At 37.2% G+C, this 21,487-nt stretch overlaps 1 long non-coding RNA gene across 1 annotated transcript in view; it reads left to right on the forward strand.

Annotated features, from left to right (window-relative positions):
- The first annotated feature begins 833 nt into the window (after positions 1 to 833).
- The window catches only part of LOC110368946, a 69,296-nt gene continuing 48,642 nt past the window's right edge, over positions 834 to 21,487 (forward strand). Inside the window, exons 1-2 of the long non-coding RNA XR_002428558.2 lie at positions 834 to 898; positions 1,019 to 1,128. This is a non-coding gene — a long non-coding RNA (uncharacterized LOC110368946). The remainder of the gene's footprint in view (positions 899 to 1,018; positions 1,129 to 21,487) is intronic.

Below are 21,487 nucleotides of genomic sequence, written 5' to 3' on the forward strand. Positions count from 1 at the left end.
CTTATTTGTGCAGTAGCAACAATGTAATCCATAAATTGATGTTTTCTTAAACAACAGGGATTGGCTCCTTGGACAATCTACATTTGCATTAATAAAATTCTCAACAATATTAGTTTCAAATGATCAAACCAAACTTTTTTCCAAACCTGTAAAAGTCAAAGTACTTCTAGTTTCAGTGTTTTAGATGTTTTATCTGTCCTTGTAATATGATAGTTCTTGCAAAGACAAGAATATGTACAAAAATTTAGTGACTTGTAAAAACGACCTTACTACTCATAATTTTCTTTGTCATAGGTCATCTTGAATGCAGGTTTCTTTACCCCTCAGACATTTGTCTTGTGTAAGTGTTAAATTCAAGTGTGTTATCTAATTAACAGGACATTGCCTTTTCATTCTACTGTGATGTTTCTTTTCCTTCTCATTCATTCACTAATTTTTTTTTACTGTTGTTTGCTGATAAAGCTAGGGCTGTACCTCCAATCACAGACAGCTAATGTTCTTAAAACTGGATATTTCCTACTTCATAAGAAATTAAGGATTAGAAATAAAACCCTAATGCTCATCTCAGGAGAGGAGAAGATTTTGCTCAGGTGTAAGTGGAACCATCAGCCTCTGTCACGATCGTGAGGTGTTAGGTTTGTTTTTTCATTCTGTCTTCATGTTTTTCAGCATTTTCTTTGTTTGTTATGTCCTAAATGTCTTTCCATATTTTCTGGTTATTTTATTTATTTATTTTTTGCCATTTAGGATTTACCATATTAGTTAATTTCCCTGTTTTCATCTGTCTTGATGTTTTTTTTTTTTTTTTCTGTTTGTGGATTTCGTCGCTTTTAGCTATGACAACCTCTGGCACGTCAGCCACTCTGAACCTGTCAGTGGAAAGCCATGGTAAAATCAGGTGGGCCAGCACACTCGCATTCTAAGCCATGACAGTAATGTTAAGTATTGTGGTTAATTTTCACATCAAACATTGGGGATTCCACAAACACTAACATTACATGTTTGTCTGATGCTACAGGTCACAGGAGAAGTATGGCAGCTGCAGTGGTTTGGGCTGGTGCTCAAGTCCGCATAAGGGCGGAGAAAGTGGAGAAAGACGAGACTGGCAAGGTGTGAGCTGTGGATAAGGTCGGTGCAGAATTCTCACAAGAACTAAAAAAATAAATAAGAAATAGAATAGAAATAAAACGGCAGTCACGTATCAAAACACTTTCGGCCAGAACTGATACAATATAATACAATTTTATTTATAAAGCAATTTAAAAACTACACCGTTAACCATAGTGCTGTACACTGATGAAAACAAATAAAATGCAGAAATACCCTTGCCAGCTGTAGCTAGCAAAAATACAATAAAAGTATGACCAGTTAATAACTGGGATATATATATATATATATATATATATATATATATATATATATATATATATATATATATATATATATATATATATATATATATATATAAACCAACTTGTCAAACTCAGACAAAAGCCAAGGAGTTCTATTGTGAACCTGAAGACATTTCACTTCCCATCCAAGAAGTTTTCTCAATTCAAAATGTCTGGAGTAGTGTGGAGTTCCAAGCTCTATAGACCTGCTGGTAGGCCTTTTTAGAGCTTAGATTCACATGTAAATTTATCTGGAACTGATTTCCCCAAACATTGGATGATTTTCCTGGCCAGGTGGAATGTGATTTTACATGTGAATACTGACCAACACCAATACAACGCCATACATTTCCACCCAAGTCTCATAGTAAGTTTAAAAGGATCTTATGGTCCACTGTGTCAAAAGTGCCAGTAGATCCATCAAGAGTGAAATAACACGGTGACCAAAATCTGTGGTTAAAAGAATGTAATTAAAACCCCTCAACATCTCTGACTCAGTACTATGATGGGTTTTGAAACCAGATTGGATTGCTTCAAGAGGGTTGTGTTCACTCAGGTATAAAACCAATTCATTATAAACAATTTTCTTCAGGATTTTTGATATAAAAGGGAGTTTTGAGATGGGTCTAAAATATGTAATTTCTGTGTGATTACAATTCCACAGAGTTGATGACAGGGAGGATAATTTCTATTTTTAAATATTGATGAATGATGAAAACAAGGAAATCTCTCCCATCCAGGGCCAAAGGCCAAGCACCTGGGCATCTTTCGGGTTATATCTGTGCACATGCCTGTCAGAAATGTTTTAAAGATATCTTGAGGAGTATATGTTTTTGCTTTAACTAAACCTTGTTAGTTCATTCTTCTTTACCGGGAGGCATGATTCCATCAGAAAAGAGAAAGATACACCATGATTTATCATTGGGAGAATTGATGGGAGTGTAAAGAAATTGACTCCGACAACAACATACAGGTTGGCTGGTAATTACCTGAGTGCTTTTGTGAACAAACAGAAAACTCCTTCTCTGTGAGATTGTGGATCCAACTTCACATATGCCTTTTATTCCATGATAAAACAAGGTGACAATGAGAACAAATGGCATAACATTCACTGCAGTCTGCTTTAACATTGTACAACAGTGAAGAAAATATAATTTTGTTAGATGTAAGCAACATTAAAATGAAATTTATCAGAACCTTAGCACCTCTGGAGTCCCTCCAGATTTTAATATTTTTATAGATAACATTTTAATGATTAAATCTTATTATGACATACATTTTCCTGGCCGTTGGGTTCTGCTGAGAGGTAATGACTATGCAATATCTTGATTAAAGTTAACTGTTTTATTAATGTCCTCACTTTTGTTGAATCGGTTATTTGTTGATTTGCTAATGCCAGAATAACAAATAAAAATACAGAACAAATAAATGACAGTGGTGGAATAAATTCAATGACCAATTGAGCTGGCATATTAACATCAACAAAGAACTGGATAACAGCAGTCATAAAATGTTGGCTTGTGGATAATAGCCAGTGGTGGCTTTTCAGAGTAGAGTTAAAAAGAGTTATGTAACAGTTGTGCAAAAAAAAAGTTCTATTATTTATTGGATATCCAGTCAATGGAGGCACTACTCTTTGTCTTGTGCACAATGTTATCACAGTAAGAAAATATATCCATACACTATAACAGGCTTCTGGTGCTGAATTTAACAAGTGTCAAGAATTCTTCAAAAAGCTGGACGTTTATCTATTCATGCGTTTACTTTGAAGTGTACATTTTATTTTGAAGGTGTTGATTTTGTTGGTGAGCTGACCCGGTCCTGCTGTAGCAAAGCATCATCAAACCATGAAACTCCCACTCCCATGCTTCACAGGTTGTCCATCTCTCCATCTATTGTCTTCCTCTTATCCAAGATCAGGTCACATGAGGTGCGGGTAGTGTTGGTTCCATGGTTTTCTAAGAAACGTTTGCTCCTATAAAAGTTAAACTTGTGCACACTCATTCTAATGGTACTGCAGTGTTTGTTTGTTTTTTTTGGGCAACATGGGCAGTTGGCCTAAGCAGCATTAGAAGAGGGTTGCAAAAAGTCCATTTTAATATTTTTAAGTTGTTCCCAGAATGAGTTTTACATTACACTTTTTTCTATGGGTAGTGAATAGGGACTTGGCCCTGTGTTCATCCTTGACTTGTGTACGCTCACGCTTTTTGCTGCTGACAGAGGAAGCATATTACCTAAACGGGCCCAACATTTGGTCCGTCCCCATATCTAATGGGGATTCCCAGAATTTGAAAGGTTTTCTGGTGGCACGGTTGTTTGGTGGTGTCTATCAAATTGAATCCACATGGTTTGGAGCAGCGCTGTTGCCTTGCAGCAAGAAAGTGCTGGGTACGAACCCCAGCCGAGGTTCTTCCTGGACAGAGACCAATGACCAATGGTGATAGGCACGAGCACCCCCATGGCCCTGCACAGATTAACAGGTATAGATAATTGCTGTATAGATGGATGATTTGGAGTGAAAGTGTATCTCACTTTCTCTATGCCTTTAGCCATAAATCCTCTGTGCTAAGTTATTCTGTAGATGTTTGTATCATGGAAGTAGTTACAAAGAGGAGAAAATGTAGCATGGACAGGGAAGAGCGTCGCACAACTCACAGGCCTGTTGATCATTTTGAACTGGATATTTGAATGTAGCTGGAGGAATTTCTACATCAGTGAAGGTTCTAGAAGGATGCCATACACACACGGCAAAGGTAAATCAATTAATTAAAGACAGTTGGCGTTGTTCCGTAGTTAGAAATATCATGAACCTATAATGTCAATGTTAGTGATTACATTGGCTATGTTTTGGTGTATTTTGTTGATCGGAATTGATTGTCTAATGGTTTTAGGACAAACAATAACGGCTGCATTTTCTGATGCACAGAGCTGAAGCTGTTGTTAAACTCTGCTGCTTTCAGACGGGTTTTGATTTCTGTTATCCTGTTTTATTGTTTAAGGTTTGCTTGGACATAATTTCAGTTAAGTCCAGTAGTTTCTCTTGGGGTTGATTTGAAGACAGAGTGAAAATGCTGCTTTGGTTCAGTAGATGGTTCAGTTAGAAATGTTGGAATTGTTCAGCATTATATCAGCAGGATTTATCATCGACTGAATTACCTTAAGTATAAGCCAATAAATGCCTATAAATAAATCTTCTAAATTTTTCTGGTGAGCAAATTTAAACGCTATTATGTATATATCATAGAAAAATATATTTTCTAAGTTTTTTTTTTATGGAAGTTTTATAGATCATTGCCTTTCAAAAACACCATTGCCTGTATTTACAAAGATTCTCAGTCCCCTCAGAGAGCTATCTTGGCTTAAAAATTCCTACCTAGGAGTTTTAGCTGAAAAGTGATTCAGATCCCTGCTGAGAGTGATTCTGAGTGAGGAGACGACAGCAATTTTTATTTTAGTGAGGAGGTGTGGTTGACCCTGTTGCTAGGTGTCTTATAAGAGCTATGATTGGTTGATAGCTCAAGAAAAAACAAACAAATGTGCTCCTAGTAATCAAAGGAGATAAATTATACCGGATTAAGAAATGTTTGTCATTATGATGAAAACTAGCAAAACTTATTGTCACACAAACAATGTTTTAAAGCACCTTATTTAGATGTACTTATTGTTATGACTTGCTAGTCATTTTACAGCCTTATCTATATGATATTAATGCGTACTCACCCGTCAGCATTTTACTGGGATTGCCTGCTTGTATAAAGCGGATCTGGCAAAATGACCAACTTGAAATGGAGGGAAAAAAAGGAAAAACTGAACAGCAGTGCACCTGTCCAGTTATCTCTGGGAGGAGAAGGAGTGTTGAAAGGTAAATTGGTCCCTGTATCACGGCACAAATACAGAGTTTAAAGCATATTGTTGCAGATCAATGCAAGCCTCTGCTTTGCACACCTGCCTAAAAGGTGAGCGCTCCGTGCAGCAAATGAAAGCGAGGAGATTACATCACACCAGCAAACTTAGATGACCATTTAGGCTACTAAAATTATTATGCAATACAGAAAATACTTTCTCACCTCCTTTTATATATATTCCTTGTAAAGTCCTCCTTTTTAATCATGATTACCCAAAATTTTTCTATTATTTATCCTCAATAAAATTATGTTATTAGAACCGTGTCTTAAACCTGTCGGGCCGCTGAAATAAATTAAATTTTCCTCTTTGGGCATGGTAAAGTTTATCTTATCTGCATATTAGTAATTGTATGTTTGTTAAAGAAGTGTATGGGCTCAATTCTTCCACTGTTTAGGTGGTGGATAAGCTAATAATCTCTCTGTGTCCACTATTTTCCCTGGTTAAGACACTCTTAGGCTCAATAAAAGTCCTCCTCACTACTCCTAACATTTTGTGACTTTAACAGCTCTCTTAAGGCCTAAGTTGCTTTGTGAATAACTTTCATGTTACCGAGGTAAGATTCTAAGAAAAATTTTAGACTTAGGGAAATTCTAAGATTTTTCCTAAAATGACGTCACTAAGAGCTACTTTTAGTCTTAGGAATCTTTGTGAATATGGGCACTGTTCTGTTTGACAGGATAAACGGCATGTATTTAGTAACCAGTCACCGTAAGACAACCATTTTGCTCTAAACAGTTTGGTTTGGAAGGAGGTGCTCATTGTTTACAGGGATGGACATTCATATCAAAAGGTTGCAAGAGCTTGCTGTAGGTCCCATGATGACATTTTTGGGTTTTTGGAGCATTTAATATTGGAGTGGAAAAATGCACTGATATTAAGTTGATGCTTCAGGTGTATCTGAGGTTGTTTAAATCAGCAAATGTGCTTTTTTGTCTCCTATGCTGGTGATTAAGGTGACATTAATCTGTTCATAGGTTTTCTGTACAACCAAGTTTCTTAGTTTGGGCTTGTTTCCATACACCCGGTTGCTTTTTCTTCTTGCTAGATCAGGAACTCTGCCCTTTTGAAAAGCTGCTCTAAAACAAAAACCATGTAATATTTTATTCTACACAGAAAAAAGTGTGTGCCGTCAACTTAATATAAAAATCCACTGTTTTATTCACCTCTTTTAATTTTTTTCTATAGTCTAAGGACAGCTTACATTTTTACAACCAGACCACAAGCCCTGAGCTCCTGTTTAGTAAGACTGCAAGCATCTTTTTTAACTTGGAGTTCACCGATCTCAACATGGCTTGCACACCAAATATGTCACGACTAACACATCAGGGAGCCTTTGTCACAGCTGTCTCCGAAACAGAAGTCAACCAACCCACAGGGAAGCTTTGTAAATTTGTCAGGAACTGAATCTTTCACTAGAAGAATACAGGATTAAAAAAGGCTGCATGAAAGACAACCAATCTTTCATGGAATGATCTTAACAGTCTGTATGCAAAAGAAGAGGCCATGTGTATGCTCATGGGGAAATATACAGAGAAAGATAGAAGTCAGCTGTGCCACACTTAAGTAAGGATTTGGATCTGCAGCCTTTTGTCTCAGATGTGGAGCAAAGTAAACAGAGAAAAACGTATTATAAAGAATGTTAGATATATTGGAAATATGTATAAATTGCTTTTTACTAATAATTAATATTGGCATATGCCCTGTGTAATGAAAAAGCCTCCCCTTTTTACAGAGTTATTCAGTTTTTAGACTTATCACAACTTAATATTTTAGTTTATTTGAACAGTTTAATATCACACAAAGATAACAGGATTCAGTACAAAAAACTGTTTACAAATGGGAATTGTTTTGCTTTGTTGATGAGGCAAACCGCACAGTAATGGATGAACATAGGACAGACTGAATGATGGCAGTGTAGAAGATGACCAGAAGTTTCTGCTGAAGTACAGTTTCTGCTGGGCCTTCATCCAAACAGTGTCTATGTGTGAGGACCATCTCAGGTCCCGAGAAAGGGTACAAACGAACCGATAGAGCTCCACCGCAGACCCAGTGGTGTTAAGGATGGTGAGGAGATGTAGTGTGGGGGGAGTTGGCGGAAGGTCTACCATCATCTCCACAGTCTTTTTTGGGGTTTAGCTCCAGGTGGCTCTGAGCACACCAATGGACAAGCCAATCCATCGCCTGTCTGTATGCAGACTTATCATTGTCCTGGATCAGACCGATAACAGGGATGTCAACTGCAAACTTCAGTGGTCTCACATACTGGTCCGCTGAAGTCCAGACTGACAGGCGTAGGTTGGTAATATCAACTGGGTAAGCTTCTGGTAGAGGATGTCTAGGTTAATAGTGTTAAAGGCTGAGCTGAAGTTCAAAAATCTTTGACCCTGGCTGGTCAAAGTGGTGGAGGACAGTCAACATGTGACAGTCAACCGGTCTCAGGTTGACTGTGTTACCTGCCGATGTCTTTAAACAAACTGTGGGGGGTCCAGCAAGGGAGCCTGTGATGCTTTAACACCTGTCACTCAAATGATTTCATGACCACAGACATCAGGGTCACAGGCCTTTAGTCATTTACTCTAATAATGGTGTGTTTCTTTGGGACTGGGAAGATGGTGGAGGAGCATTTAAAGCAGGAGGCAACCTCACACAGCTTCAGAGACTTGTTACCGATCTGAGTGAAGATGAGGGCCAGTTGTTCAGCACAGATTTTCAAGGGGGAAACACCATCAGGTCCTGGAGGTTCCTGTCTACTGATGGTAAGAAAGCCTGTTTTACATCTTCTTCAGAGATCTTAAATCCAGGTGGGGGTTTGAGGAGCTGAGGGTGGTTGATGCATGGGGAGCTTAGTGTCAAAGTCAGATGTGTAAGAGTTGGTGGGAACATGTGCTTTTCAAACCTGCAGTAGAAGCTGTTTCAAATTATATTATCTTTGTTAAGGGAAAATGCTATCCAAAGCAACCTAAACCTATTTGAAAATATTATAGCCCCTACTTCATTAAATCCTGAATTAACTTTGACAGTTTTGTTCTTTCAGTTTCACCAGCCACACCCATGTATAATTACTACCAGTAGAATAAAAAATACTTTAATATAACCTGTCTGTCAACATGAAGTAGGCTAAAACATTAACAAAGATAGACATATCTAGAAAAATGCAAGAACACATGAAAAACAAAGTCATTGACATGTTATCAATCAATAAACAATTACGAAGCCATTTGAGAAGTTTTAGGACTCCAGTGAACAGTGAGAGCCATCCTCCACAAATGAAGAAAACATGAACCAATTGTGATCCTTGCCAGGAATAGTGGGGATACTAAAATCCTTTTAGCAGGGCAGGCTTCACTTGCTTAAGTTAAGTTTAGTGTTCATTATAAAGCAGAAAGAAAGGAGCTGTCCAAAATGCTATTCATGGGAGAGTTCCAAGGCCAAAACCACTGCTGACAAAGGCCCCTCTCACATTTCCTCTTCAAAACTTGATGATCCTGCATCTCATCACATCTAGTGTAAAACTAACGCTGCATTTTAGAAAAGGACAATTATACCAATAGTCTAACATGGTGTAGGTTGCTGTCCTCTGATATCCTCAGAAAGCAATATGTAAGTTGTTTTAGGGACATAAGAAACTGGAATCACACTGACATATCTTGCAAACCAAATCATCATCACATCATATTAGAACAGGAAGTATTCTTTGAAACTAACTGCTCAGTGTAAAAGGAAGAAGTTGCCTTTATGGTATCATGAAGGCAATGCCATTGCCTTTTGCCAAGTCAACAGTTCCCCAACAGTCCAAATATTGTGGAGCATTATCCCCAAGGTTTTTATCAAATAGTGTTTCATGGACTTAAGAAGGTCTAAGGAAATAAAAAAAACAGCATTAAACTCCCTTAATGAACAGATCCTTACCCTTTTTGTGCTAATCTTTAAGCTCTCCAAGATCATTTAGTTTCTTATGAAACAAATCAAAGGTGATTGCAAACTATTTGTTTTTAAACATTTTGCAACAAAATTACAAATATATTTGACTTTTTATGACTTTTTGGTCATAAAGACTCATCTTTTTACCTTGGCTTTTAATACTCAATAGAATGTTGGTGCTTGTTGATTTTATGCCAGTTTTCCTATGTTTATTTTCCTAGATTGTTTTTATCAATATTACTGAATTTTGTGCTGTTTATATTTGTTTTTGTACAGCACTTTGGTCTGTGTGTTTAAATTGCTTTATAAATAAAGTATTGTATTGGATTTGGCTTATTATTTCTAGGTCAGATACTCCATTGCTCAAAGACATTACAAACTGCTATGTGTTGAAATTTAAAGTTGTTCTGCATTCGAAGTCATATGCTAAAGTCATCTTGTCAGAATATTTAGCCGGGTTCAAAACCAAATATGGCTAAATCTTTTTACGACACTGCAGCATCCAAACAACAGAAGGCAACCAGAAATGAGATTTAGTGCTCTGTTTGCTAAAGTGTAACATTCTTATTGGTGATTGACAGCTATAAACACCTACATACATAAATTGCAGTTCAAAGGGGTTCATTTGCATCCACAACAAGATGGTTTTTGACAATTTCCCAGCTGCTCGCTGTGGGAAACTTCCCAGAGATAATGATATCCTGCCTGACAGGTTTGGTGCAATCAAACTTGATTCTGCAGGTTTTCCTTATTGTGCATACTCCACCCCGACAAGGACGTTTTCAAAGCTAAAAAGTGATGGGTTGTGCAACTATGGGGAAACTTGTGCATCCAAGGAAAAGCGTTCAAAAGACAGTAACCCTGTGAGGATGGGAAACTTTGTGAAATCACTCCGGGTAGATGCAACACTCTGAAATCATTGGTGCATGTGTTAAACAGTAGACTCCAAATTGTGTCCAGTTTTTTTTTTTTTTTTCTGTGAGTTTACCGTGCATTACAAGTCTTCCCACCCCAGAGCCTTTTCTTAGTATAACCACACCCTTAAACCACAATATCTTACTGCGATTTTAAGTGACCAACACAAAGTCATGAATAATTGCAAAGGGGACTGAAAATGAGATAACGATTTTGTCCTTTCATATGTTTTCAGCCCCTTTACTGTAATGCTCCAAAATAAAATCCAGTGCAACCAATTCTTGAATGGAGTTCACTTGTGTGTAATTTATTCTCAGTATAAATTCAGCTTTTCTGTGAAGGCCTCATAGGGTTGTTAGAGAACAAAAGTGAGCAAACAGCATGATTAAGAACAAGGAACACAACAGACAAATCAGGGATATTGTGTAGATGTTAAAGCCAAGTTAGGTTATGAAGCAATATCCAAAGCTTTAAATATCTTATGAAGCACTGTTAAATTCTTTCCCTGAAAATAGAAAGGAAAAAACTGGTACAATTACAAACCTGTCAAGACATAAACCTCTACCCAAAATGACAGGTCTGAAAAGGAAAATATTAGCAACTGAAGAAACCAATCAGCCCACAGTAACACTGGTAGAGCAGCAGCACTGTACGGGACAGAGCAAACATGTCAGGTGAAAGTTAAGCTTTCTTGTATGTGTAAACACTATCACAGAAAGCTAACACTGCCCATGTACCTCAATACAACATCCACATTGCTAAACATGAAGGTAGCAGCATCATGTTGTGGGATGCTTTTCTAAAGGTGGGAGAGGGAAGCTGGGGAGACCTGATGAGAAGGTCAATAGAGGTATTGGGCAAACCTAAACATACACAGAGTTAATTCTCTTGAAGTTTAAAGCAGGTAAAGATACCCGTCCAAAAAAAAAAAAAAAAAAAAAAAAAAAAAGATGTGCAGCAAGTAGTGATTTTATAAAGTATGGACTCAGGGGGACATAATATATTTGCTTCCCACACTTTTCAGATCATTATTACTGGACTAAATTAAAAAGTATATATCATCTGCATGCCACTTCACAATTTTGTGCAATTGCATGTTGGTTAATCCTATAAAAAACAAATAAAATACATCATAGTTTATTACATAACTAAATGTATAAATATAATATAAAAATGGTAAAGACAGTGCATATTATACTATGCATATTATATTACTGTGGCTCAGTGGGAATCATAGTCGTCTTGCAGATCTGTGTTCGATTCCAGTTTCTCCGGTCACATGTTGATGTGCCTGGGCAAGGCACTTAACCCCAATTTGCCTGCTGATCTGCGCATCGACGTATGAAGGTGTTTGCGTGTGGAAAAGTGACTGGGTGAATGTGGTGCTGGTGTAAAGCACTTTGTGTGGTCAGTATGACTAGAAAAGTGGCACATAAGTTCAGTTAATTTACATGAAAAATTAAAAATCAGTGACACCCAAACGATAAAGAACTGTGGCTGGCAATATTGTCCTTGTTTTAATAAATAAATAAGGCAGAAAATTGACAGGTACAAATGAGATATGGCGGAGATTCATGCTACGTCAATGAGCCTTGTGTTGATGTGCTGCGGGGGAAAAAGAACCCAACCTCACCATACGAACGGTAGCATTGTTGTTGTCTTGATCATTATTCCAGCCTCATGTGGTCTGCATGTTGATGTGGTGCTTGTGTTAATCTTTGATGTAGAGAAGCTCACTTGCCAGTTGGGGACAATATTAACTAATGGCATGAGCAGGCCTGAGCAAACAGGGCTTATTGTTGCATTGTATTGCATGTTAAAATAGAATGCCATTGACATCCTTATTATTTAATGTTTCTTACAGGTAAAGGAAATAAAACAAGTTTATGTTTGCATAGCTAAAATAATTTTAATGCTGTGGGTTCAAGGTCAGTTCATCCCCTCATCATTTTGTACCCAGACTCCACCATTATGTATCAGTATATATCTCCAGGTAGTTAAACTTTCTGATCATTATAAAGATAAATTTTCATTAAAAAAATTATTGTTCTGTCGTATGGACAGTTGACTATTATCGAACCAATCGCCTCACATTACCTCCTATCAAAATCATATGACATTAAACAACTTCCTGCAGGTAGACATTGTGAATTCAGATATATATTTTTACGGCCTAGCTTTAGTGAGAGAATTTACTTTTATTTTCATTGAGAAGGGCACACAAGTGATATGAAATATGTTTGGAATATCAAATTTAGTATTAGAGCCGGGGCCATTAGCAATTGATATGTAGAAATTTCAAGACCTTAAGAAACCTGACCCATGTTATCCACATTCATACAAATATTCTTACAAATACAGTATCTTGATATGTTGGTTTGTTGTTTACCTTTAACAAGAATTCTAATTCTAATTTCAGTTCACCCAGGTTTAAATTCAGTTAAATCATGTTTCAATTGTATGTTAGGACGCTTGGGGCTCCAACATGACCTAGTTATAGTTAATTTATCATATTTAATCTGTGATGTTTGAATATGCATTGTGTTGAAGCCAGATATTTGCATACCCTTTTAAAATAAAATACCATTTTGTCTGTCATTAAATAAGACTGAACATTTTCTAAAATCATTTATTTTTGCCTAATGTTAGAGGAAGCATTAGTATTTGCAGAAGTGCCTTTTAAACGTCATGACTTAGGTCAAAGATTTTGGGTATCCTTTCACACGCTTCTTACAATAGTTTTCTGGAAGTTCTGTTTTCCTTTTCTCCTCACAAAACTGGTGTAAGTCAGTCATCTTGCTCCCACACTCCTTTTCTGCTTTGCTTACAAACGTTCTATGTGATTGAGATCAGAGTTTGTTAAATTGCTCCACAACATTGACTTCAAGCCACTTTGCAATCAGTTTGGCAGTTTACTCAGTGTCACTATCTATTTGTAAAATACATTTGTGCTCAATCTTTAACTTCCTGGCTGATATCTTTTTGTCACTGTGTGCATTCATTGTCTGTTTTTCTTTTTTTTTTTTTTTTTTTAGGAGTAATGACTTGATACTGTCTTAGCTCATCTTCACAGGGTCTTTAGCTTTTGTTCTGGGATTTCTGAGCATGTGTCTCACTGGAATCTATTCATTGGGGGACAGAGAACCCATCTCCTTCCTGAACAGCAGGATGGATTTTCCATTGGTACTTATATGTGAATATAATAGTTTGAACATGGCACCTTCAGGCACCTGGAAATTGTGGATAATAATTATTCTCTTCCTTGACTGATTTATTTCAATCCTTTCTTGATCTCGCGCAAGAAACCATTTGTTTTAAAATGTCCCTTAAAATATACAAACATAGAAACGCAGCACTTTTGGTTTTGCTCCCATTTTTTATGAGATGAACTCAAAGATCTAAACTTTTTCCACAAACACCATATCACCATTCAACTCAAAAGTTGTGAATCAATTTATCAGATGCTTAAAAAGCCGTGACATCATCATGGGCTTTTACAATATGGATAAAGACAGTAATCTTAGTATATGTAAATATGTAGTATTTGAAAAGAGTGGCAACAAATTATTTAATGTTTTTTTTTTTTTTTTTTTTTACTTCTCTGACATTTAGCAAGTTAAATTGTTGTGGTTCTAACTAAACTAAAAGTAGAGAGGAATTAGTCTGATTAAATGTCTAACAGTGAGAAAATAACTGTGTTTTTATACAGTGTATGTAGTCATCTAGTTTCAAGTAAATGAAGGTCATGGCATCATTCATCAATTAGCATATTGATTATGTCATCACGTTGTATTTGCATCCTGGCCATTAAATCTCTCCTGTTCTCTTTGCTTGCATAAATTATTTAATTATGGCCAAGTTCCCATACAACTACTCTCATTCACGTACTCCAATGCTTTTGTTGCAAGAAAACAAAACGAGACATAGATTTTGACTGAAAAATAATTAATTAAACTAATTGCTGCCCTTTTCAAACATTTATGAGCACTTTGAAGTCTTGCTTCTATTTAAGGACCAAAATCGTCACCCACCTAAATTAATGACATCTGTGCTGTTATTTCGCTACTTACCTGTACAGAAGTCTGAGAGAAAAGTCAGAAGTGACAGAACACCTTACGCTGCAGTGTCATGTATCTACTTATTTCTGCCGTAGCTCCAAAATCCACCTGGAGACAATCATTCAGTGGCGACAAAATCGGAATGCCAAAAAACTGCTTTGGTTTATAAGCTTAGATGAGCATTCGGTTTATGTTTAAAGTGAAGGCGAGAGCAATATAATCAAGTTTAAATTGAGAGGTGGGTTACTGTGTGTGGCAGTGGGTGTGTAACAGCTGAACTGTGCCTGTGTCCGCAAAGGTAGACATACAGCAGTGATCAAGCTCCCACCATGGAGCGGAAATGTTGTGCCACTTTGCTGCAAAAAGCAGTTTCCATGTTTCATTCAATCTTGAATTGAGAACCATTTAATGATGCTTGGATGAGCTGTGTTCACTTCAACTCCATCATGAAGGGTGAGTGCATAACATTGCACCTGAATATGTCATGGTTTCAGGAAGTTATTTAGACCTACGTGCAGAAATGACCCAGACTCAAAGTTGTGAAAGATAATTTATTGGGAAAAACAGTTCAAGATTAGCACCATTACAGAGTTATGGGGACAATGGTTATGTGGAGTCAGGAGGAAGACTGGTTTGTTGACCCAATTAACAAACAAATTAATTATATGAATGATTAACTAGAGGGATTGACTTGCAGTGCAGGTGGTGACTTTCTGGGTTTGTTTCAAGTGACCAGCTTGAACAGAGGTGACGATGGTTTGAGATCGGGGTTGGAACTGAGCAGAGAGAGTTCTAGAGTGGACAGGCAGGGACCACTAGCTGTGTTTCCAGCCAATTCTCATGCGAATTTTGAGCCAACTTTAAAAATATCACAAGAAAAGAAAATGCGCATCAGACATATCCACCAAATTAACCAGGGATGCAAAGCACGACCTCGTCAAACGTTGGCGTTGGCTAAACAGTAGATGTTGCTAACTAGCATGTACCACAGATCAGTAATGGAGCAAGGCTTTAAAGGTATATAGCCACATTATATGCTTTAAAAACAACATTTGATCATGATAAAATAAGGTTATATGCGCCAAGCCTCCATCCCGATAATGGTTTGATGGTCTATTCTGTGGATAAAAATAGCCTGCGCACCAGCCACAATTAGCAGATATAAACAGATGTGGCGCCATCTAGTGACAGTATTGCAGAACTATCATAAATTTATAATTTATGATTGATTTAATTAATAAATCAAAATTAAATAATGCCCGACTGAGACTGACCCTCTGCAATGCCTCACCGTAAACCAGCAGCTTGGCATGATCTAAGACCAACTGTTATTAATTAAATAAACAGATCTAACAGCAACTTTAAGAGCCTCATATCAAAACATTTACTCACGTCAATCAACTCTGTGGTCACATCTGATAAATTAGCAGGTTTGCCGACCACACGGTCATACTGTATTCCCAGCAACATTCCAGTCTTTTCTCTCTTGGAATCAGATTTTTTACTGATTTTTTTCCACATTCTTCATTTTTTCACCTTGAGTTGCTAATAATCGTTAGCTGCTACCTTGTTTTAACGCCTGCTGAGCATGCACAGTTTGTACTTCCGTTAAAATAAACACAGAAGGCTTTATTCACTAACAAATTGAGCTAATACAAAGCATAAAACACAAAAATAACAACTAATTTGCCAGCAGGACATAATAATCTTTCATAAAAACCTTGTATGTAGCCAGAGTGAGCTACTGACGTAGAAATAAAAAAGTAAAATAATGTGGCCATGCATCTTTAATGAATGTGCAGAGTTTTTTCCTTTTTACGGATGAGACTTAGAAATGCTTGCGTCTCTTCGTCCGTCCACACAGTCTACCTGTTGTTGCTTCCAACGTTTTCCAGCGTTATGGGACTATCCGAGAAGACATCAGCAGCAGAAGCAGCTGATCAGTCATGTGAGGTAAATGTTTGCTACATCAGAACTGATTCAACAAATGTTTCCATCTCCTCTTTATCACGTTTACTGTTTTTTAAATAGTCGAAAACCACCTCAAGCGAGCCTAAAAACTTTTTTTTTTGCAAAATTTAGTGTTAATTAGAATTTTGCCGTTTCCATCAACCCCTTCTAATCCGATGCGTCAAAATGTATATTAAAAAAAAAAATGTTGATGGAAATGCAACTACTGAAGACTGATGTGCTGCAGGAGCTGACCGTGGATGGCTTTCCAGGAGGTAGCTGCCACGGAGGTTGCCTTTTGGTGTGATCAGAGATAGGCGTGGAGTTTTATTTATTTATTTATTTTCCTTGAATATGTACAAGAATACTCAGGTAACATAATGCAGAAACTTTATTACTCCCTTGAGTATTTACATATTTAAGGGATTGGGTAGGATTGTAAACTTATATAGTGTCACTCGTTATCCATTTATTCTTTTACATAATCTTACATATGCCTCTCTATATAGACGCGCATAATACTCAGTATACAGCAGAAGAAGCAGAAAGAAAAAAGTAACTTAAATAAGGTAAGATTAGTAAAAAGTAGAATAGATGTAATGCTTTTGGTTCTATGATCGACTGGGCTTATTTTAATAGAGGGATGTTTTTTGACATTTTACTTTGACGTGTTAAAGAGTCAAAGTGTCAAGCGCTCAATGAGTACTGCAACCAGGGAGGCACAAAGACACAATTATGAGCTTTGGGTTAAGACACAAAATCAAAGAATTATACTTTCTAGAAGGGGAACTCAGGATGGTTCTATTGGCTTGACTCTAACCAGGTAGGTTGATCATCAGGCAGGGATGGGTCAGCTCAAACCTCTTTATATCTCCAGCAGGTGATGAGGATATCTCAGTCAGGCGTGGGTGCTGCAACTCATGGCCATCTCCTCCAGAAAAAAATGTTCTACTCATAAAAGATCTCATACTTATACAGTCATACTCATACACCAGGATCATAACAGAATATGGTTAAACCAAAATGTCAGACATTTCCCCGATTTAGAAGTAAAAAGAAAGAAACAACAACATCTTTTTTTATCAAAGCTAAAGGGTGCATTTTAAACACCTGGGAATGGAGCAGTCTAATCCTCATGGGCTGTGTTGTGGATACAAGAAACGAGCTGTCCAAGCTGTTTATAATTTACAGGTCCCTGATAAATACCAGGTTTGCTTGTTTGTGAGTTGGCACTAATTTCTGCTGCTCCTAGCAGAATTGTGCTGTCATGGACTTAATTAATTGATGTTAATTGTTCCCACGTAGGTCCGAAGACTCTGAGACATCGCTCCTGGGTTTTAAGAATTTATCTAAGCATTATAAGATTGACGTGTGGTAATCCTGCAAAGTGCTTAAACTTTTACAACTGTGGCCACATTCAATGATGATCAGTTAATCAAGGGCTTCTAATTAAAAAAAAAAAAAAAAAAAAACTGGCTGCTAATTACTATATCAGTCCCTGTGAAAGCAGTAATATAGTGCTATTCAAGGAGTTAATGTGGAGTTATCTTAACCACTGGAGAGGTTGCAAGTCAATCACAGTGCCGAGAGAGATACACACACCAGAAAAAAAAAAAAAAAAAACATGCACGGTGTTTTATTGCAGAGGTTAAAAATGCCTCAAATAAATTATGAAGACTAAACTGACAAAAATGGGTTCAGAAAGGCAGCCTGGTGTGTTATAGACTGGCTGTGGTAAAGGGGAGATAGTGATTAGGTTGTCCCATATTGCCTCCTCAGCTAATAAGCTCCACGAGGACAAATGAGCTATCTCTCTCTCTCACTCACTCACTCACTCACTCACTCACTCACTCACTCACTCACTCACTCACTCACTTACACATACAGCTTATTCATAGAAAGGGTGTGTTTAAAACGTGCTCCTATATACTCCAAAGGCTGATTTATAAATCAATAAAATCAACAACTGTTTTTGACTTTGAGAGGAAATTTTACTGCCTAGATAAAACCATAAGAAACACATTTAAATCTTGTAAGTTTGCCAAGACACTTCACCCGAATTGCCTGCTATAGGTGGTCAGAGGCCCCGGTGTCAGTCTGCACCGCCTTTAGGGTGTGAATGTGTGTGCGTGAATGATTGATCGTAGTGTAAAGCACTTTGGGGTTTTCAAACTAGTTAAAGCGCTGCACAAGTACAAACCGTTTACCATTTCTATCAAAGGTTTACTTTAAACTTTTCCTTTTCTAAAAGCCTGCAGAGATCCAGCCAAACTTTGAGTAGAACATTTTTGCATATTAAGCTTTCCTAAACGATGCATTGCTCTGTTTTGAAAATATGCTGGAAAGTAGATGCTAACTTATAGTAGCAGAGCAAAAAAGTGAAACTACAAATATTTTATGAGAATGTGCAGTCATATCCAATATTTTAGAATGTGCCTTCTGATGAAGCGAGTTTATCAGACATAATATATAAGATATATTACTATTAAAAATAACAACTTTTAATGGGGACAAATTATGCTTTCCGGTTCTTCCTTTTCACATTGAAATCATTCAGCTGTTGTTTATATAAATTGAAACGGCAAAGCTTTGATCTGAATTCCTTGTTAATATACCTCTACACCCCCCCTTTTTACCCCTGTTCTGAGGCGCGTCTGAGAGCAACTTGGTTTAATGCAGTCACTTTGAATCTATAGGAGGCCCTACACACCACGACCCACTCCAGGTTGCAGAGTGCTCCACTTCAACCTTTCAGCCGTTTACTATGCAGGGGACGGTGTAATGAGCAACCAAACATTTTGACTTATCCACTTGTAGCTCCGGCATCCTTCAACTTGGACTACAAAATTGCTCAGAGAAATAAAAATGGCACATTCATGAAATTGGACAGCTGGAAGTCCATGCCCTTGTTTAGCAGTTCCGAAGCAAATACTGTGAATGAATTGCTCAAAAACTGTCACGAGAAAACTGAACGGCTTGAAAAATATAACCCAAAAAGAATATAAAGATATGAACGCAGCACCTGGACAGACTACATTCAACTTTTCTCTACTTGTAGAGACTCCAAGTACACAACAAAATGTAATTAAATGGTAAATGGCTTGTACTTGTATAGCGCTTTATCAAGTCCGACGACCCCAAAGCACTTTCCACCACACTAAGTCATTATTTCTGTTTTATGAAACTTTTTTTCTGATTCAGTATTTTAATCTTGTGTTTCTGTTAGCTGTAATAAGAAAATCATCATAAGAAACATAAACAAATGCTTGAAAACATCAGTCTATGTACAATCAATCTATACAATGTGTTTAATGTAGTGAACTGTATAACTGAAAATAAACTGTTTGATAAAATTCCAATTCATTAGAAGTGCATGATAGACAAGTGCAAAGGAGTGCTTTGTTGTGAAGTGGAAGCCAGATGAAAGATGATTTTCAAAATTTCTATCAGCTTTGCACATCTGAAGACCAACATTGTCTGCCCATTAACTCAAAGTCAGTTGGATTGGGTAAACCATTCCATATTGGCTCTGTTCAGTTAATTTGCTGTTTTGCACAAGTCCCGATCACCACGAAAGATGTACTGGAGGTTTTCTCAACTTTAGTGAAAGAGGGAAAGTATATTTGTCATACATAATTCCACCAGTCTTGACAAGAGCAATACACATAAAAACAGAACCCTTGAAACTCGGCTTTAACTCTGATATCACTGTGAAAAAACAAAACACATACCTTCTTTTTTTCAGTCCAACTGAATTGTCCGATCACAATCTTTTTCCAAACACAGCCCAGCCAATCGACAGCATAATTGATTTCCTGATTAATGTCCTGGCCCACCTGCGAGCACTGCAGCCCAGAGACATAATTTTCTCTTGAGCATGATCAATAGCTGCATCAACATAAATAAAAGCTGAGCGGAATGAAATTTGGTTTGGGCATGGTACTGAAGGCTTGATTTCTAACTTTTGACTTATATTGAGAGTTTTCATGGACATATATTGAAATGTAACCTCAATTATCTGCCACAGCATGAAATGAAGCTACTATTATAAACATTTGGACATGAATGTTTCGTGTGAAATGCCTCCTTATACAATACTCAGAATGAAGCAAACACTGCTAAAAGTTATTTTTCAAATTCAAAGACAACCGCTTTGTGTCATTCTGGTAAAACACGACTGAAAAGCTGATCGTGATGTACTGGTGAAAGTGAAGCTGCTGCAGTGCTGGATTGCTGACCCCTGACTAACTCGCCTCTTCATGATGAGTAGTGATTAAATATGTAGTATGCAGTCATCCTGTTTTAGCTCCTTGCTCCTTCATCATCATTTTCTAAGTTTTAGGTTTAAAAAAGGTCATCGTGTCTCATCAACATCTCCGAAAGCTAATAGCGGATGCCTCTATAGTGCATTATAGATACAGTGGCTCTCAAAAGCTTAAATATCCTTCTTAAAATGATGTTTGCGTTGTTAAAGTAAGACCATCATAAATATATTTCATGGTTTCCTCACATACAATATAGTATGACACAACCTGCTCAATTGAACTGAAAAGCAAATTAATCTGTGATGGGGGGGGGGGGGAGAAATTGATCTAAAAGGGTGCAACAACTTAGTGGCACCTTTAAACTAAAAATCGAATAGCCTTTTGATTTAATTCTAGCATATAGTCTTCATTTGAATTACTCTGCCAGCAGTTAATATTATTTCCTTATATTTACCCAGTCTACTTAACAAAAGTTATTTAAAGGAACAATTAGTAATAATGATGCCTAGTGGTTGAATCAGAACAATACATACAGAATGCCTTTCACGGAGACCAACGGTCCGTTGTTGCTTTGAAACTCCACTGAATTATTTCTTTCACAGGATAGGTGTCTTATGTTGTATTTTGTTCTATTTGTGGTCCGCTTCTCTCCCTGGCTTCCATGTTTGCAGGCTGCTGTTCTTTTGCCAAGATAAAATACCAAATGCTGTGCTCTGTTTTGGGGACTCTCATATATTTGGCTCAGGAACCAGGGAGTAAACACGGACTACACACTGCATCCGAGTAGTTCCAGACCATACCTTTTAGGTTTGAAAGGACAAAAACTTGACTAAGACGTTGTTGAGGGAGAGGACCGATTGTTTATAGGGAATGTTACTTCCATCCCAGGTGACAAATGAGAAGAAGTTAGGTTGATTTTACAGTAAATATCAATTTACTTCTCTTTTGTCTTCAACATGTGACGCCACAGATATACTCACAGAGTTGTTTCTGGAGCTCCTGTTTGTTATTTAAAGAACTTTACTTTTCATGCTTATTTTGAAGTTGGATGCATGCTTTGGATCACCATTGTTTATTAATA

Source organism: Fundulus heteroclitus, chromosome 6 (assembly GCF_011125445.2).
Source record: "Fundulus heteroclitus isolate FHET01 chromosome 6, MU-UCD_Fhet_4.1, whole genome shotgun sequence".
In the NCBI taxonomy this organism is placed as follows: Eukaryota; Metazoa; Chordata; class Actinopteri; order Cyprinodontiformes; family Fundulidae; genus Fundulus; species Fundulus heteroclitus.